Genomic DNA, 16,916 nt, shown 5'->3' with positions numbered 1-16,916 from the left:
TTAATTTGATGAAACTAGGTAGTTATCTTGGGGTATGCTTTCTCTCTTTTGCTCTTTGTATGTCTTTCCTGAAGTTGAATAACATGGCCTTCTCAGCTACATGTGGCCTGTTCTTTGAGAAAGGATGTATGTCCTAGCTCTGTTTCTCTGCTAGAACTTACAAACATGCTTTCAATATTCATTGGAATGGTGTCGGTGACTGTAGAAAGAGATGTGGATGTTATCATGTAGGTAAGCTACGTGACTCTCTCTCTCTGATTCACCACTCCCTATCCCTTCCCCTGGGCGATTCTTTGTTCTGAGTCCCCATATAGAACCAAGAATCCCCAGGAGGAATCTTTGGTGCCCACCCAGTGTGATCCTCTGCCCAGAGGTTGGTGTTGGTTGGTGTTGGTGGATTGACTCTGTTGATCACAGTATTATAGAAAAGAACTTACTTTGTTCTTTGTATCCATTCAGAGTGTTATTACTAACTCAAAATTAGGTAGTTTGTTATCTATATATTAGAAATTTGGTTATATAGTAAAGGTAGCATCCATATAGTCTTATTTGAGTCTTTGTCCTTATTTAACATTCTTTTCAAAAATGAGACTTTAAAATAATTTTGCTTCCAAAAGTTAAAAATAAAACAACTCTGGACTTGCATATATGCATGCATTACATGTAAACATATAGCAAATTACTCACTTTCAGAAATCTTTACTTCTCTTGAAACTCTTTTTTCTAGTGCTTATGAATTCAGTATAGTAATATGTCTTCCTCTTAAATACTTTTCCTAGTAACTGGTTTTATGACTTTTTTCATTTACCTTTTGAATTGTACACATAATTTTTAAATGTAACTATTTAGTGTCTGCAAAGAAAAGCAGCAGCTGTGATATGTGATGAATCAGTAATACTGTTATGACAGTATTTTTTTCAGAAAAATTTCAGATTTTTCAGAATGTGCACACACTTCTTTTTGATGCTTCCTTTGATTTGTTTGTAATAAGCTTCAGTGATTATTATTTCTGCTGTTTCCTTTGTAGTTATTTAATTTTTTCCCCCATGTTAAGGAAATCTGGAGGTGAGTAGGCATTTAAGTTTAGTACTAGATTAATTTACAGCATTGGATTCACTGTGTATTTTTTGATATCACTTAACTTTGAATTACTGTGAAGTGACTTTCATTTTTCCTTATCAAGAATAACTTGAATGGGGGCACCTCGTTGGCTCAGTCGGGTAAGTGTCCACCTTTGGCTCAGGTCATGATCTCGTAGTTCATGAGTTCAAGCCCCGCATTGGGCTCTGTGTTGACAGCTCAGAGCCTGGAGCCTGCTTTGGATTCTGTGTCTCCCTCTCTCTCTGCCCCTCCCCTGCTTGCACTCTGTCTCTCTCTCTCTCAAAAATGAATAAACATTAAAAAAAAAAAAGAATAACTTGAATGGGACTGGGCTAGTTCTACAAAGAACTACATAGATCTTGGATCTACCTGGATTGCAGCTTTTGGACTATCCCACACAGATTATTTAAGCATATAGTGATGTCACAATTACGACTAAGCACTCATGAATGGTTAATAAAGGACGTATTGTGATGTAGGAAGGTAGCATGGTATGATGAGAAGTGCATGGACCTTAGAATTCAAAAGACTAGATTTGTAACCTGTACCTAGTAAGTATTTGCTCTGTGGCATTGTCCTGTTTGCTTGATCTTTATATATAATTTCCTTTTATATGTAAGGTGGAAATGATATCATCTATTAGGGTTGTCAGGATTAAATGAATGTATATAAAGCAGCCAATAAGGATTCTATTAAGGTGCTTTTGAAATACAACATCCCTTCTTGTTCTTTATCTTCTTTTCCCTCTTTCCTCTTTAGTTACCCATAGTTAGCCAGAGTGAAAAGTTAGAGGGTACAGTGTCCACGAGACTGCCCTCACTTCTGACACCAGTTGCAAGTTTGGGAGATTTCTGAAATGACCCTGAGTTTCAATAATTGGTTAGAAGGGCTCACAGAACTGGGGCGCCTGGGTGGCTCAGCTAGTTAAGCATCTGACTCTTGATTTTGGCTCAGGTCATGATCTCACGGTCTGTGGGTTCGAGCCCCACATAAAGCTCTTGTGCTGACAGTGTGGAGACTGCTTGGAATTCTGTGTCTCCCTCTGTCTTTCTGCCCCTCCCCTGCTTGCTCTCTCTCTCTCTTTCTCTCTCTCTCAAAATAAATAAAGAAATTTAAAAAAAGGGGGGGCTCATAGAACTCATTAAAAGTTGTCATTCTCATGGTTACAGTTTATTACAGGGAGAGTGTACAGATTAAAATCAACCAAGCTGGGGTACCTGAGTGGCTCAGTTGGTTAAGCACCTGACTTCAGCTCAGGTCATGATGTGGGTTCAAGCCATGTTCAAGCCCTGCTCAGAGCCTGGAGCCTGCTTCAGATTTTGTCTCTGTCGCTCTCTCTGTCCATCCCCCGTTCACACACACTCTCTCTCAAATATAAATAAACATGAGAAAAAAAATTTTAATCAGCCAAGGTAGATGCCAGAAGGAGTTAAAACTGAGAAAGAACTTCCAAGTCCTCTTCTCATGGAGTCATAGATGATGTTACCTTCTCCTGGCCACCATGTGTGACAATACACACAAACTATTTCCAACGAGGGAGTCTCCTCCAAGCCTTTTGTATTTTTACTGGGACTTGATCACATACTCCCTGCATAACTGACCTAATCTCTAGCCTTTCCTACTGGTCAGGCTAATACCCTTAGTTTTCCGTTCCTGTAGAAGTCAGAACTGATGTTCTCCATCATAAATCATATTGTTAGACTGTCAGGTAACCAAGACCCCCAGGCAGGAGGTCTTGACGGGACCAAAACACCTGCCAAGCCCAGGACATTCCAAGGGTCTAGAGATCATCTCCCATTAGTGAAGGGCAAAGACCAGACTTTTGTTTGGAAAAGGTCATTTCTTCATGGTAGTGCTACATTTTTGTAGTAGCTGATGCAGAGCCTGATGCCAGGTTCGAACCCATCGAGATCATGAGCTGAGCCGAGATCAAGAGTCAGACACTTAATCTACTGAGCCACCCAGATGCCCTGGTTATTAATTTCTATCTAAGTAGTAACATACACTTTTAAATATTTTTTCAAAGCCCAACAGGACAAAGCATATAATGAAAGCTTAATGAAATGCTCCCACTTATTTATTTATTTATTTACCCACTTTCCAAAGGCTTTATTGGTGAATATGTTTTAGAAGAGAAAAATTGATTCTGTTATTTCCAAGCCAGTGGAATGAAGAGCTGTGTCCAGGGAGACATCAGGTGGCACCAGAGGGGACTGATGCTTTGTCTACCTTTCATTCCTAGTTTTAGTCAACCAATTCTTTAGGTTTAAACCATAGGCTGATTTCTTTCTCTGCACTGTTTACTGAATCGTTGCCATGAATGATGTTCCTGCCAACTTGAATACAGAAGTCTTCATGAGTGGTGCCTGGCTTACAATCTGCTGGTTTGGTCTCCCCAAACATCACTCACCCCGTCTTCACCACAGTCAGACCCTCCCAAACCATGGCCACAATGGGCCCAGAGCTCAGGTACTTTACCAGCCCTGGGAAGAATGGGTGGGCCTTTATGTCAATGTGGTGCTGCTTTAGCAGTTCCTTAGAGGCCTGTAGGAGGGAGCCTTTTGGCCACAACATGGAATCCCTTCTGCTCAAAGTGCTTGCCCACCAGGGTGTGCTACACACCATGCAGCTTGATGGCAATGACCATGTGCTCCTGATTGGCCATGGCCAAGAAGCTGGCTGTGCTGTGCTGCTTGGGGGACTGGAGGCCACTCCCACTCTTTTAGTACTAGTTTTGAAATACCTTTGAAGATATATTTTAGGCATTTATTTCCATTTTTCTATGCTGGTTTATATTTTTTATTCTGGACATTTTTTATATTGACTTCCCATTATACAAGATGAGGATTTAATATTTTTAGTCTATTTTACATCCTCCTCCTAAAATTCTTCTGTCATAATTTTTAGTTAAATATGTTTATCTGTCTATCTGTCCCTTTACTGTTTATCTTTTGATCTTCTATCAGAATTACATTTGGCTTCTAGTAAAAGAAACTGGAAATAACAGTAACTTAAATGAGCTAAAGTTAACTTTTCTATCAAAAGAATCCTAGCGATTGACAGTCCAATAATGGGATGGCAGCTTCACAGTTATCAAGGAGTCAGGTTTCCTGTTTGTCCTTCACTTCCCTGGGTGCATGGCTGTGTACATAAGATCATTTCATGATCCAAGAAAGCTTTCAGAATTCTAACATGCTTGTCAGCTTTCAGGCAGGTGGTGGTGTTACCCAAAATGGAGTTCGTCTCTTGGTGGTTGTTGAGCCAAAAGACACAACCAAGCCAAAGAATAGGAAAAGGAAGGGTTTTACTTGCAACAAGTAAAGGAGAACACTGGGGATCGTTCCCAAAGCAGTGTCTCCTGAACCACAGTATTGGGGAAGTTTTAAGCTAACAGTGCACACATATTCATGAAGGGGCTTTGCTCAGTGGGGAATACAGCATGGAATTGGGGCAGAAGTCATCTGAGGGTGACTGAGTCTAGGTCGCAGTCACGAAGGTTGGCAGTTGGTCCATGTCTAAATGCTCAGGTTTAGATCCTGCACAGAGAACTCAAGGATGTGCATCAGGTGAATCTTAACTTTTGAATCAGTACTGGAGCTTTACTACTGATTTACTGTCCCTGATATGATTAGGTTATATCCTGGCCTGATAGTGGCTGTCTGCTCTTACATTCTTTCACAAGATGGCTGGGACCCAAATTGACTTCTCTTATGTTAAGAAAGCTCTGTCTGTTCTTTTTCTAGGAACCCAACTCTTTCTGATTACAGTAGGGGAAAATGGAGAAGCAAAAAAGGGGACATACCGGTTTTCTTCCCCAAACTTAAAGAACGTTACTGATAAATTCTACTCTGTAGGTTCTAGTTACATCTTACTGGCCAAAATTCAGTCACATGTCCTCATTGGGTCTGCAAGGGCTGGGTATTTTATTTTATTTTATTTTATTTTATTTTATTTGTTATTTTTATTTTATTTATTTTTTTAATTTTATGTAGGCTCCATACCCAACATTGGACTTGAACTCTCGACCCTGAGATCAAGAATAGCACACTCTACCAACTGAGCTAGCCAGGTGCTCCAGGGCTTGGTATTTTACATACCGTTTCTACCCCAAACAATATTGAAGCTTTATTTTAATGAAATGAGACAAGATGGTTATGATGTGGGCCGTTGGCAGTTTCTGCCTTAATTGGTGTCATTGTTTACTTTTTTTATCATTATGCAAGTTAATTTACTGGAAAGCCAAGCAGCGTAGTTGGATGGTATTTTGTTCTTCCTAGAATTATTCATTGTCTTTTCTTGAAAATATGCTTAGTTTTCTCTCTTGAGCTTTTAGTTTTTGTGTCATATTGTAGGCAAACCTCATTTTACTACACTTTGATTCATTGCATGTCACAATCCTGCATTTTTATAGATTGAAGGTTTGTTGCAACTCTATGTTGAGCAAGTCTGTTGGCCCCATTTTCCCAACACCTTTTGTTCACTTTGTGACTTTGTGTCACATTTTGGTAATTCTTGCAATATTTCAAACTTTTTCATTATTACGTGTTGTGATTTTTTTTTTAAAGATTTTAATATTTTTAAGGAATTTCTACACCCAGCGTGGGGCTCAAACTCACAACCCTGCGATCAAGAGTTGCATGCTCCACTGACTGAGCCGGCTGGGTGCCCCTGTTCTAGTGGTCTTTGGTGTTACTACTGTAATTATTTTAGGGTGCCATGAACTACACCTGTGTAAAGCAGTGAACTTAATTGATAACTATGTGTGTTCTGACTGCTCCACTGACCAGCTGTCCCCCTGTCTTTCTCTTTCCCCTCTCCTTGGGCCTCACTATTCCCTGGAACATAAGAATACTGAAATTAGGACAGTTAATTATCCTACAGTGGCCTCTGCGTGTTCAAATGAAAGGAAGGGTCATACATCTCTCACTTTAAATCGGAAGTTGGAACTGATTAAGCTCACTAAGGAAGGCATGTCAGAAGCTGAGATAGGCTAAAAGCTGGGCCTCCACCAGTTAGCCAAGGTGTGAGTGCAAAGGAAAAGTTCTTGCAGGAAATTAAAAATGCTACTCCACTGAACACATGAATGATAAGAAAGTGAAAGAGCCTTATTGCTGATACAGAGAAAGTTTGAGTGGTCTGGATAGATCAAACTAGCCACATTTCCTTAAGCCAAAGCCTAATGCAGAGCAAAGCTCTAATGATTTTTAATTCTGTGAATGCTGAGAGAGGTGAGGAAGCTGCAGAAGAAGAGTTTGAACCTAGCAGAGGTGGTTTCATGAGATTTAAGGAAAAAAGCTGTTTCTGTAACATAAAGGTGCAAGGTGAAGCAGTAAGTGCTGATGTAGAAGCTGCAGCCAGTGATTCCAGAAGATCTAGTTCCTCCTTGAAAATAGCTACACTAAGCAGCAGATTTTCAGTGTAGACAAAACAGCCTTCTATTGGAAGAAGATGCTATCTAGGACCTTTACAGCTAGAGTGAAGTCAATGCCTAACTTCAAATCTTCAATAGACAGACTGACTCTCTTGTTAGGGGCTAATGCAACTAATGACTTTAAATTGATAAGTTGAAGCCAATGCTCATTGGTCATTCAGAAAATCCTAGGGCCCTTAAGAATTATGGTAAATCTATTCTACGTGTGCTCCATGAATGGAACAGCAAAGCTTGGATTGTAGCACATCTGTTTACAACATTGTTTAGTGCATATTTTAAGCCCATTAATGAGACCTGCTGCTCAGAGAAGATTCAGTTCAAAATATTACTGCTCACTGACAATGTGCCTGGTCACCCAAGAGCTCTGATGAAGATGTGATGCTGGCCTCATAGACTGATTTTGGAAGTGTGTATTCCTTTTCTTCTACCCTCTGAAAGGGATTATAGAGAATTGATATAATTTTTTCTTTAATGTTTGGTAGAATTCAGCAATGAACCCATCTGGATCTGGTGCTCTCTGCTTTGGAAAGTTACTAATTTGCCTTAACATTTTAAGCAGTAGGTTGCTAATTCTTTTTCCTTAATAAGAATAACAAAGATGGATGATTGTTTACAATGAAATTTGAAGTTACATCCTTGTATTTGCATTAAAATCAAGTGTTTATTTATTTATTTATTTATTTTTCAACATTTTTATTTATTTTTTTGGGACAGAGAGAGACAGAGCATGAACGGGGGAGGGGCAGAGAGAGAGGGAGACACAGAATCGGAAACAGGCTCCAGGCTCCGAGCCATCAGCCCAGAGCCTGACTCGGGGCTTGAACTCAACGGACCGCGAGATCGTGACCTGGCTGAAGTCGGACGCTTAACCGACTGCGCCACCCAGGCGCCCCTCAAGTGTTTATTTTTTAAAGATGACCTCCCCTTCCCGTTTCTATTTTATGTGTGTTTTGGCAGAAAATAACAAGAGCCATTTTATCTACTTTGTCATCAATCATCTAAACATTACAACCTAATCCTTCCATAATGTATATGTATATCAAACCATCTCTTTGTACTCCTTAAATATATACAATTCCATTTGTCAATTGTAGTTTAATAAAGGGTGAAAAAGAAATACTATACAATCTTGCCTCAGCCCTCATTCTGCTTCCTGAAAACTGCTTCCTCAAATCTTACTGTCTAGTTGGGAAATTAACTAGCTTCTTGTGGCTTATTGTGTTTGACTTCTAGCAGTTTTTAGAACTGTTACCTTCTCCTTTTAAGGAAAACTCTTTTCTGTCTCTGATCACATTCTGTATCTTAATCAGTTTTGTACATATTGATGTCCCCCCCCCTTTTTTTTTTTATCTTTCCCTTTCATTCTTTCCTGGTTTCTGTAGACTGTGATACCTATTATCTCCAGTCCTGTTATTTTTCCTCATTGCAAAAACTCTGTCTGCTAAAGATGCTAGAGGTATTTGTGGTCCAGAAAATTTTTGAAATCTCTCCCACCATGAGAAGGGGTTGATATTACCTCCAGTTAAACCTTGGTGGGCCTTTGTGATCCCCTCCACAATAGAATCCATTGGAAGAAATGTTGTATAACTTCCCAGTTGAGGTTAGAAAAACCAATTCACTTCTGCTGGCATTTTATAGTACACTCCTCTAGGAGAGCTTTCAGATGCCATGTAAAGTTCGGCTACCCTGAGACCTTGTGGAGATTTTGTGAAGAGACCATATGGAGAGAACACATAGATGCCCAGGGAATTCCCAGCTGTTTGTCTCCCAGGGCAGGACATTAGACATCTGAGTGAAGACACCTCTTGAGATGACACCAGTCCTAACATGTTATAGGCACACGAGACTCATTGAGACTGATATAGCTGAACCCAGTGAAATCCCAGAATCCTCAGTAAAATAAACTTAATGTTACTGTTTTAACCCACTGTTTTTTTTTTTTTTTAATGTTTATTTATTTTGAGAGAGAGAAAGAGAGGGAGGGAGGGAGGGGGAGAGAGAGAGAGAGAGAGAGAGAGAGAGAAAGAGCCCCAAGCAGGCTCTCTGCAGTGAATGCAGGACCCAGCGTGGGGCTTCAGCTCACAAACCACAAGATCATGACCTGAGCCGAAATCAAGAGTCTGATGCTTAACAGACTGCACCACACAGGCATCCCTAACCCTCTGTTTTGATGTGATTTGTTAGTCTTCAGTGCATAACCAGAATAGTATTTCACATTCAGCATATTCAAAACAGTTAATTGTCATCTCCTCATCAAATGATATATGTTATTTCTCTTTGATTAGTGTCATCATCACTGCTACATAACATTTTTGGTCCTTTTTTTTAAAAAATCTTTTTTTTTTAACATTCATTTTTGAGAGACAGAGTGAGCAGGGAGGGGCAGAGAGAGAGAGGGAGACACATAATCTAAAGCAGGCTCCAGGCTTTGAGCTGTCAGCATAGAGCCTGACGTGGGGCTTGAACTCATGAATAGCAAGATCATTCTGGCTAAAAGGTTATCAATTTTACTGTTTTTTAAAAAATCGCTAGTTCTGGTTTTAAGTAAATTTGGTCAGTTGTTTATCTCTTCAGTTTCATCGATTTCTATTATTTTCTTCCTTCTTTTGGTTCAATCTACTGTTTTAATTTTTCAAGGTAGAAGCATGTAGATTATTATTTTGAAATATTTCATGTTTTCTATTACAAGCATTTAATGCTGTAAATATCTCTCCAAGCACCGTTTCAGCTGTACATCCTGCAGAGTATCATATGTTGTCTTTTTATATTCATTCAGTTCAAAATATTTTTAAATTTCCCTCAATACTTCCTCTTTGCCCTGTGGGTTATTTACATGTATGCTGGATTCCAGATATGTGAGGGTTTTTCAGATACCTTTCTCTTACTAATTTCTATTTAAATTACATTATGTCTAGTTAATGTGCTTTGTATGATATCAATTCTTTTAAATTTGGTAAGGTTTGCTTTTGTAAGGTTTCTTTTAAATTTGGTAAGGTTTATGGCATATTTTGGTGAATGGTACATGTGCACTCTTTTTGCGTGGAGAGGTCTATAAATGTCAATTTGGTTGTTGATTCATAGCATTTTTACATCCTTGCTGATTTTCTCTTTGCTCTATCAGTTGTTCAAGTTGAAGTCTTCAACTGTAATTGTATAATTGAACATTTGTGTATCAGTTATATTAGTTTCACCTCATGGGAAACTAATGTGTTTGTATTACCTCTTGTATTAGCCATTTAAAACTGTTATTTCTTCTTAGTGAGTTGACACTTTTATCAATACGTAATGTCCATCTTTTCCCTTGGTCATTTTCTTCCGACATCTACTTTGTCAGATAGTACACTTCATCTTCGATTTGAATCGTGTTTATATACTGAATCTCTTTTCATTATTTTTATTAATGTGTGTACATTTTTATGTTAAAATGGAAATCTGGTTGACAGTGCATGAATAGGTCTTTTTAAAAGTACAATCTGGGGGCTCCTGGGTGGCTCAGTTGGTTGAGTATCTGACTTCTACTCAGGTCATGATCTTGTGATCTGTGAGTTTGAGCCCCATATTGGGGTGTGTGCTGGCAGCTTAGAGCCGGGAGCTTGCTTCAGATTCTCTGTCTTCCTCTCTCTCTGCCCCTCCCCTGCTCTCACTTTGTCTCTTTCTCTCTCTCTCTCTCAAAAATAATAAAAATAAACATTAAAAAGTTTTTTTTAATTAAAAAAATTAAAGTACAATCTGACAGTTAATGTCTTTTAATTTAAACTTAATGAGATTATTGAATTTATTCAATTTAGTGCTTCCATTTTTAAGTTCTTTTGTGTATCCATTCTGTTTTTTGTTTCTTTTTCCTTTCCTGCCTTCTTTGGATTAGTTGAATATTTTTAGTATTCATTTTTAGTGTATCTCTTTGCTTCATTTGTTGTTTTTTTGAGATTGCTATCTAGATTATATTATATATATACCAACTTTTTATGATCCACTTAAATTTCACATTTTACCACTTCAATTAAACCTGTACACTTCCATCCATACAGTTCCCAGTTCCCTCTCCTTTTATTGGTTATTGTTGTCATATATATTAATTTTATATAGGATGATATCTTCTCAGACATGCTGTTTTACTTTCAACAGTAACACGTTTTTTAAATAATTTAGTCGGAGGAAATAGTGTATTATATTTACCCATATATTTACCATTCTTTTTGCTTTAAGTTTGATTTCCCTCTGGTATCATTTCAATTCAGGGAAGAACTTCTAGGTATTTCTTTTGGTCCCAAGTCTTCTGGCAATAAATTCTCTTAATTTTCCTTTGTGTGACAGTGTTTTGAGTTGCCTTATACTTTTTAAAGTATATTTTCTTTTCTTTTTTTTTTTAAGTTTACTTACTTTGAGAGACAAGAGCGACCTGGGGAGGGGCAGAGAGAGAATGAGAATCCCAAGCAGGCTCCATACTGCCAGCACAGAGCCTGCTGCAGGGCTTGAACCCACGAACTGTGAAATTATGACCTGAGCTGAAATCGAGAGTTGGACGCTCAACCAGCTAAGCCACCCAACCGCCTCTCTCTCTTTTTTTTTTTAATATTTTTTTACTTTGAGAGAGAGAGAGAGAAAGAGAGAGAGAGGTGTGTGTGCGAGAGAGAGAGGGTCAGAGAGAAAGAAGGACAGAGAGAATCCCTGCTCTATGAGGGGCTCTATCTCACAAACCCATGAGATCATGACCTGAGCCAAAAGGAAGAGTTGGACACTTGACTGACTGAGCCCCCCAGGTGCCCCAAAGTATATTTTCTTTCTTTCTTTTTGTTTTTTAAATGTTTATTTATTCTTGAGAGAGAGAGACAGAGTGCCAGTGGGGCAGGGACAGAGACAGAGAGGGAGACACAGAATCCAAAGCAGGCTCCAGCCTCTGAGCTGTCAGCACAGGGCCCGATGCAGGGCTCAAACTCCCCAGCCTGTGAGGTCATGACCCAAGCCAAGGTCAAATGCTTAACCAACTGAGCCATCCAGGTGCCCCCCCCCCGATGTATATTTTCAATGGATATGGATTTCTGGGGGGATAGCTCTTTCTCTTTAAATACATAGTTTAGCTGTTTTGTGACTTCATAGTTTCTGATCCAAACTCTGCAGTCATTCAGATTATTGTTTTTCTATATGAAATGTGTTTTTTAAATATGGTCTCCTGTAAAATTTTTAGAAATTTGATTTTATCTTTTAGCAGTTTGATTTTGATGGGTCTGGCCATGGTTTTATTTAACTGAAATTTTCAAATCTTTAAATCCATTGCTTAGATCAAGTTTGGACACTTTTCAATCCTTATTTCTTCAGATATTTTTTCTGTATCAATCTCTTTCTGGTCTGTTTCAGGAACTCTAGTAATGTGTATTTTAACTTTTGTCCATAGGTCCCTGAGTCTCTGTTCACATTTATAAACTTTCTCTTTATTTCAGATTAGACCTGTTATTCATTACCTTAAAATTGACTTTCCAGTTATATTTATTCTGCTATTTAGCCCATTCAGTGAGATTTTTATTTTTTTTCAATATGTGAAATTTATTGTCAAATTGGTTTCCATACAACACCCAGTGCTCATCCCAAAAGGTGCCCTTCTCAATACCCATCACCCACCCTCCCCTCCCTCCCACCCCCCATCAACCCTCACAGTTTTTTTTTTTTTTAATTTTTTTTTCAACGTTTATTTTATTTTTGGGACAGAGAGAGACAGAGCATGAACAGGGGAGGGGCAGAGAGAGAGGGAGACACAGAATCGGAAACAGGCTCCAGGCTCCGAGCCATCAGCCCAGAGCCCGACGCGGGGCTCGATCTCACGGACCGCGAGATCGTGACCTGGCTGAAGTCGGACGCTTAACCAACTGTGCCACCCAGGCGCCCATGTTCTCAGTTTTTAAGAGTCTCTTATGCTTTGGCTGTCTCCCACTCTAACCTCTTTTTTTTTTCCTTCCCCTCCCCCATGGGTTTCTGTTAAGTTTCTCAGGATCCACATAAGAGTGAAACCATATGGTATCTGTCTTTCTCTGTATGGCTTATTTCATTTAGCATCACACTCTCCAGTTCTATCCACGTTGCTACAAAGGGCCCTATTTCGTTCTTTCTCATTGCCATGTAGTACTCCATTGTGTATATAAACCACAATTTCTTTATCCATCAGTTGATGGACATTTGAGATTTTTGTTTTAGATAATGTATTTTTCAGTTTGAATATCTCCATTTATATATGGGTATATGTATGGGTGTTTTTTCCTGAGAATTTCTGTATATTCTTTCATTTTAAGAGTGTTTACCCCCTTTATTCATGGAAGATGGTTATGATAACTATGTTAAAGGCTGTGCCTGATAATTCCAACATCTGAGTTATTTCAAAGTGTCCATCAGTTGATCATCTTTTTACCTTGAAAATTGTTCAGATTTGCCAGATTCTTAAGTGTATCAGGTAATTTTTTATTGCATCCTGGACATTCTGGAATATTATGAGACTGTATCTTATTAAAATCCGTGATATAATATTGTTTTTGTTGTTACTTTAGTGGGAGGTTAACCTGGTACTCAAATTCTTCTCATTTTGGGGGCAGTGGTTCCAGCATGAATTCATTTCCAAAGCCTTTGGTGTGATCTGGGAGTGTGACGTTTGCGTGGCACTCGAGAGCTACTTTAAGGCTGACACTCTAGTTCAGTTCTTAGTCACTGCTGTGGTTCTTCGGGTGTATTCTGCACATGCACAGCTTTGGCATGAGCCCAGGACTTGTTCTGATGTGTATTCTCCTACACTTTGCAGGCTTTTCTGCACACTTTCTGGTTGCCGGTAGCCACTTTTCATACTCTGGTCAGAAGGATGAGGTTCTTTTCTGTTTTGTGGAACAGTCTTGTCTTAGAGTGTAGTAGTGCTGAGAGAAAAGTGAGGGATAAAAACCAAACAAGCACAGATTACTCCCTACTCTTCAAAAAACCCTATTTTCTTGTACTATGCAGAGATGGGAGTTTTAGTTCCCACGGTATCATCACCATAGCCATGTCATTGCATGACCGGGGCTATCCCTGAGGCAGAGCTCTAGAGAGGAAAAAATGTGTCTCTGCCTGCGCCCCCCCCCCCCCCCCCACCCCCCGCACCACACTGGTTCACAGGGCTTCCTTCTCTCTTCCTCTTAAAAAGAAAATTGGGTTTCCCTTGTCTCTTTTGCTGCCTGTGCCTACTGGCAGTTCCCTAGTTCAACCCATCTTTGAGTCAAAGGTTTAAGTAAAGAAAACTAAAGAAAGGATAAAAAAAGAAAACCTGAAAAGCTCACCTTACCTCAGATTGTGATTTTTTCCTCTCTACACTGCCTGCTATAATTTACATTTTGGATTCCTCATATGATTGCTTTTTGTTTTTTTATCTTGCATCTTGAGTGAGAAAAGTAGGGTCTAGTATGTTTATTTCTTGTTGATCTACACCTGAAGTTGAATATAAATCTTTTCTTAGTAATGTCATACTAGATCAAGTTTTTCTTTGGTAGTATATAGTGTCTTTCTTACTTACATACTTGCTTCAGTAAAGTGACACATGACTCACCTCTCAGCTTCTCGTCTGTAGAAATTCCCCTGCTTGGTACCCTGTGAATATGCTTTTATTTTTTATTGTTTTGAATAATATTTAAGATACGTTTCTACAGAATCCTTTTTCTTTCATATATCCAAATTAATATTTTATTGGATAATTTTACTGTAGTATGGCTTCTCAGTTGTAGCTTTGTATTAGTATCTGTTGGATAATACTTATCTTGCATATTAGTTCTGTGTTACTTCCTTAGAGCTTTCACATATGTTTTTGGTTCTTTTTGTCAATAACAATGTGGTATGACAATTACCTCTTTTTCATAGATAGAGAAATCAAACCCAGGGAGTTTGTGCCTTGCTCATAGTTACAGGCCAAGTAAGTGATAGATTGAGATAAAAATCCTGGCCCTTTGACTCCTCAGACTGATGTTTTTATCTGCCACACCATCTGCTATCAGTTGACTGGTCTTCTGTTTCTTCTCTATATCTCCTTCTGATCAGTGACACAAATTAAAAGTTGTGGTTATGAAAGATTGGAGATAAGTAGTCCATGGTGCTGTTTGTATTACGTTTTTGTATGCATAAGAATTTAATGGTGGACTCTTAAGGAAAGCTTATTAGAAGTTTGGATTGCTGTCTGCACACTTCAGTTTTGTAGGTCTTTTGGGGGGCTTAGGAATCTGTATTTAAAAAGTACGCAAGATGATTTGGATCCATGTAGTCTCTGTCATAAAAACACAGTTGGGAGGGATGGAGACTGCCTTGGCCTCATTAACATTCTATAATTAGTTGTTATTTATAGAGCACATTTTCCATTGTGTTCATTGCATATACTAAATGGGACATAGTCAAAATTCATGTCCCAGATGTATTATACTTACTATTCTCCTCCCTCGTGGAGTAGGCTTTCTGTTTAGTATTTTTCTAAAGTTCAGTGAGAAACGAATCTATAGTCTTATAAGAATTGTCTTTAGGAAGTGGTTTTGAGCCCATAGCTAGAATTGTAAATGTTCCTCTGTAGTGATGATTCTCAAAGGGGACTGATTTTATACCTGCTCCCCCTCCCCCAGGGGACATTTGGCAATGTCAAAACATTCTGGTTGTCACAGTTGGGTGGGAGCTACTAGCATCTGCTGGGTGGAAACCAAGGATGCAGCTAAACATCCTATAATGCACAGGACAGTCCCCCTCTCCATGAAGTCTCTAATATAGAATGTCATCAGTGCCAAAGTTGGTTGAGAAACTGTGTTCTAAAGTTAGTGTTCAATGAAGACTTTTTATGAATAAATTCTTTTTTTTTTTTTTTTAATTTTTTTTTCCAACGTTTATTTTTGGGACAGAGAGAGACAGAGCATGAATGGGGGAGGGGCTGAGAGAGAGGGAGACACAGAATCGGAAACAGGCTCCAGGCTCTGTCTGAGCCATCAGCCCAGAGCCTGACGCGGGGCTCGAACTCACGGACCGCGAGATCGTGACCTGGCTGAAGTCGGACGCTTAACCGACTGCGCCACCCAGGCGCCCCTAAATTCATTTTTTAAAAGAATGTTTAGTTGCAGTTTTCCACTAGTTAGGTGTTTATACTTTTGAAAGTTAAGAGTCAAGAGATTTTGTTTTGTCCCTAAGCATACCCCCATACACAAACATTTCTTCTTGAGTTGATTGTTTGCATTGTGCATTTGCATATTAATAACACTGGATAAATGGGAATGACTAAATTAAGACAGAGCACTGTACAGATCTGTGGTCTCCCTGTGTAAAAATCTATTTTAGTTCAGCTTTAAATGAAAGCAGAGTAGAAAAGTAGAATGTTACAGGGGCTAAGTTTGAAGTGGGGAGGTTTATATGTAAAGAGTAAAACTTGACAATTTTTGTGTATCAGCAAGTGATACATTAGAGTTCCCACTGGGCCATTTACTTGCTAGCTAATTTTTCTCGGTAAAACAAAATTTTCTCAGTCTGAATGAATAAGAACTGATATTTCAGGGTTTTGGTAGTGTAGTGGGGCAGAACTAACTTTTCAGTTGAAGTATAACATACATACAGTAAAAATCAAATCTTAAATGTAAGATTGATAAGAATTACAAACTAAAGTCTGTGAAATAACCATTGGATCAAGATACAGAATATTAGGGGCGCCTGGGTGGCGCAGTCGGTTAAGCGTCCGACTTCAGCCAGGTCACGATCTCGTGGTCCGAGAGTTCGAGCCCTGCGTCAGGCTCTGGGCTGATGGCTCAGAGCCTGGAGCCTGTTTCCGATTCTGTGTCTCCCTCTCTCTCTGCCCCTTCCCCGTTCATGCTCTGTCTCTCTCTGTCGCAAAAATAAATAAACGTTGAAAAAATAAATAAATAAATAAAAAAGATACAGAATATTAGCAGTACTTTAGAAGCATTCCTTGTACTTCCTTCTTGTTATTTATCACTCCTTGCCTGAAGTAGTCACCATTCTGATATCTATCACCATAGATTAGTATTGTTTGTTTTTAATGTGAAATTCTTATTTTTGTAAGTCACCATGTCAGCAGTTTTATATATGGTTCGACCTAAATATTTCTTTTTCCTCCCCACTTCTGTGTAATATTCCATTTGTGGCAGCCAGTCCCCAAAGATGGCCTCCTACTGGACCATACCTCTTAGTATTCACACCATTGCAGAGTTCCTCACCCCTGAGTGTTGCCTGGCCTATGTGGTTTGTTTCTGTCCATGGCAATAAAGAGACTCTTTGTGACTGCCAGTAATGTGAAGGCGTCCCCCTTCTAGTTGGGTCTCTTAGAACGCTGGTACTCTTGGAACAGTCTCAGAATCCAGGTATCCTGCTGTGAGAAGCCTATACCATATGGAGAGGCCAT

General features: G+C 39.1%; 1 protein-coding gene and 1 pseudogene across 1 annotated transcript in view; one reads left to right on the top strand and one right to left on the bottom strand.

Moving 5' to 3' along the window:
• The window catches only part of PTPN4 (protein tyrosine phosphatase non-receptor type 4), a 226,616-nt gene that overhangs the window by 55,856 nt on the left and 153,844 nt on the right, over positions 1-16,916 (top strand).
• LOC122481256 lies at positions 3,187-5,596 on the bottom strand (annotated as a pseudogene).

The sequence above is a fragment of the Prionailurus bengalensis genome, chromosome C1, assembly GCF_016509475.1.
Source record: "Prionailurus bengalensis isolate Pbe53 chromosome C1, Fcat_Pben_1.1_paternal_pri, whole genome shotgun sequence".
In the NCBI taxonomy this organism is placed as follows: domain Eukaryota; kingdom Metazoa; phylum Chordata; class Mammalia; order Carnivora; family Felidae; genus Prionailurus; species Prionailurus bengalensis.
This window is presented reverse-complemented; position numbering and strand designations above follow the sequence as displayed.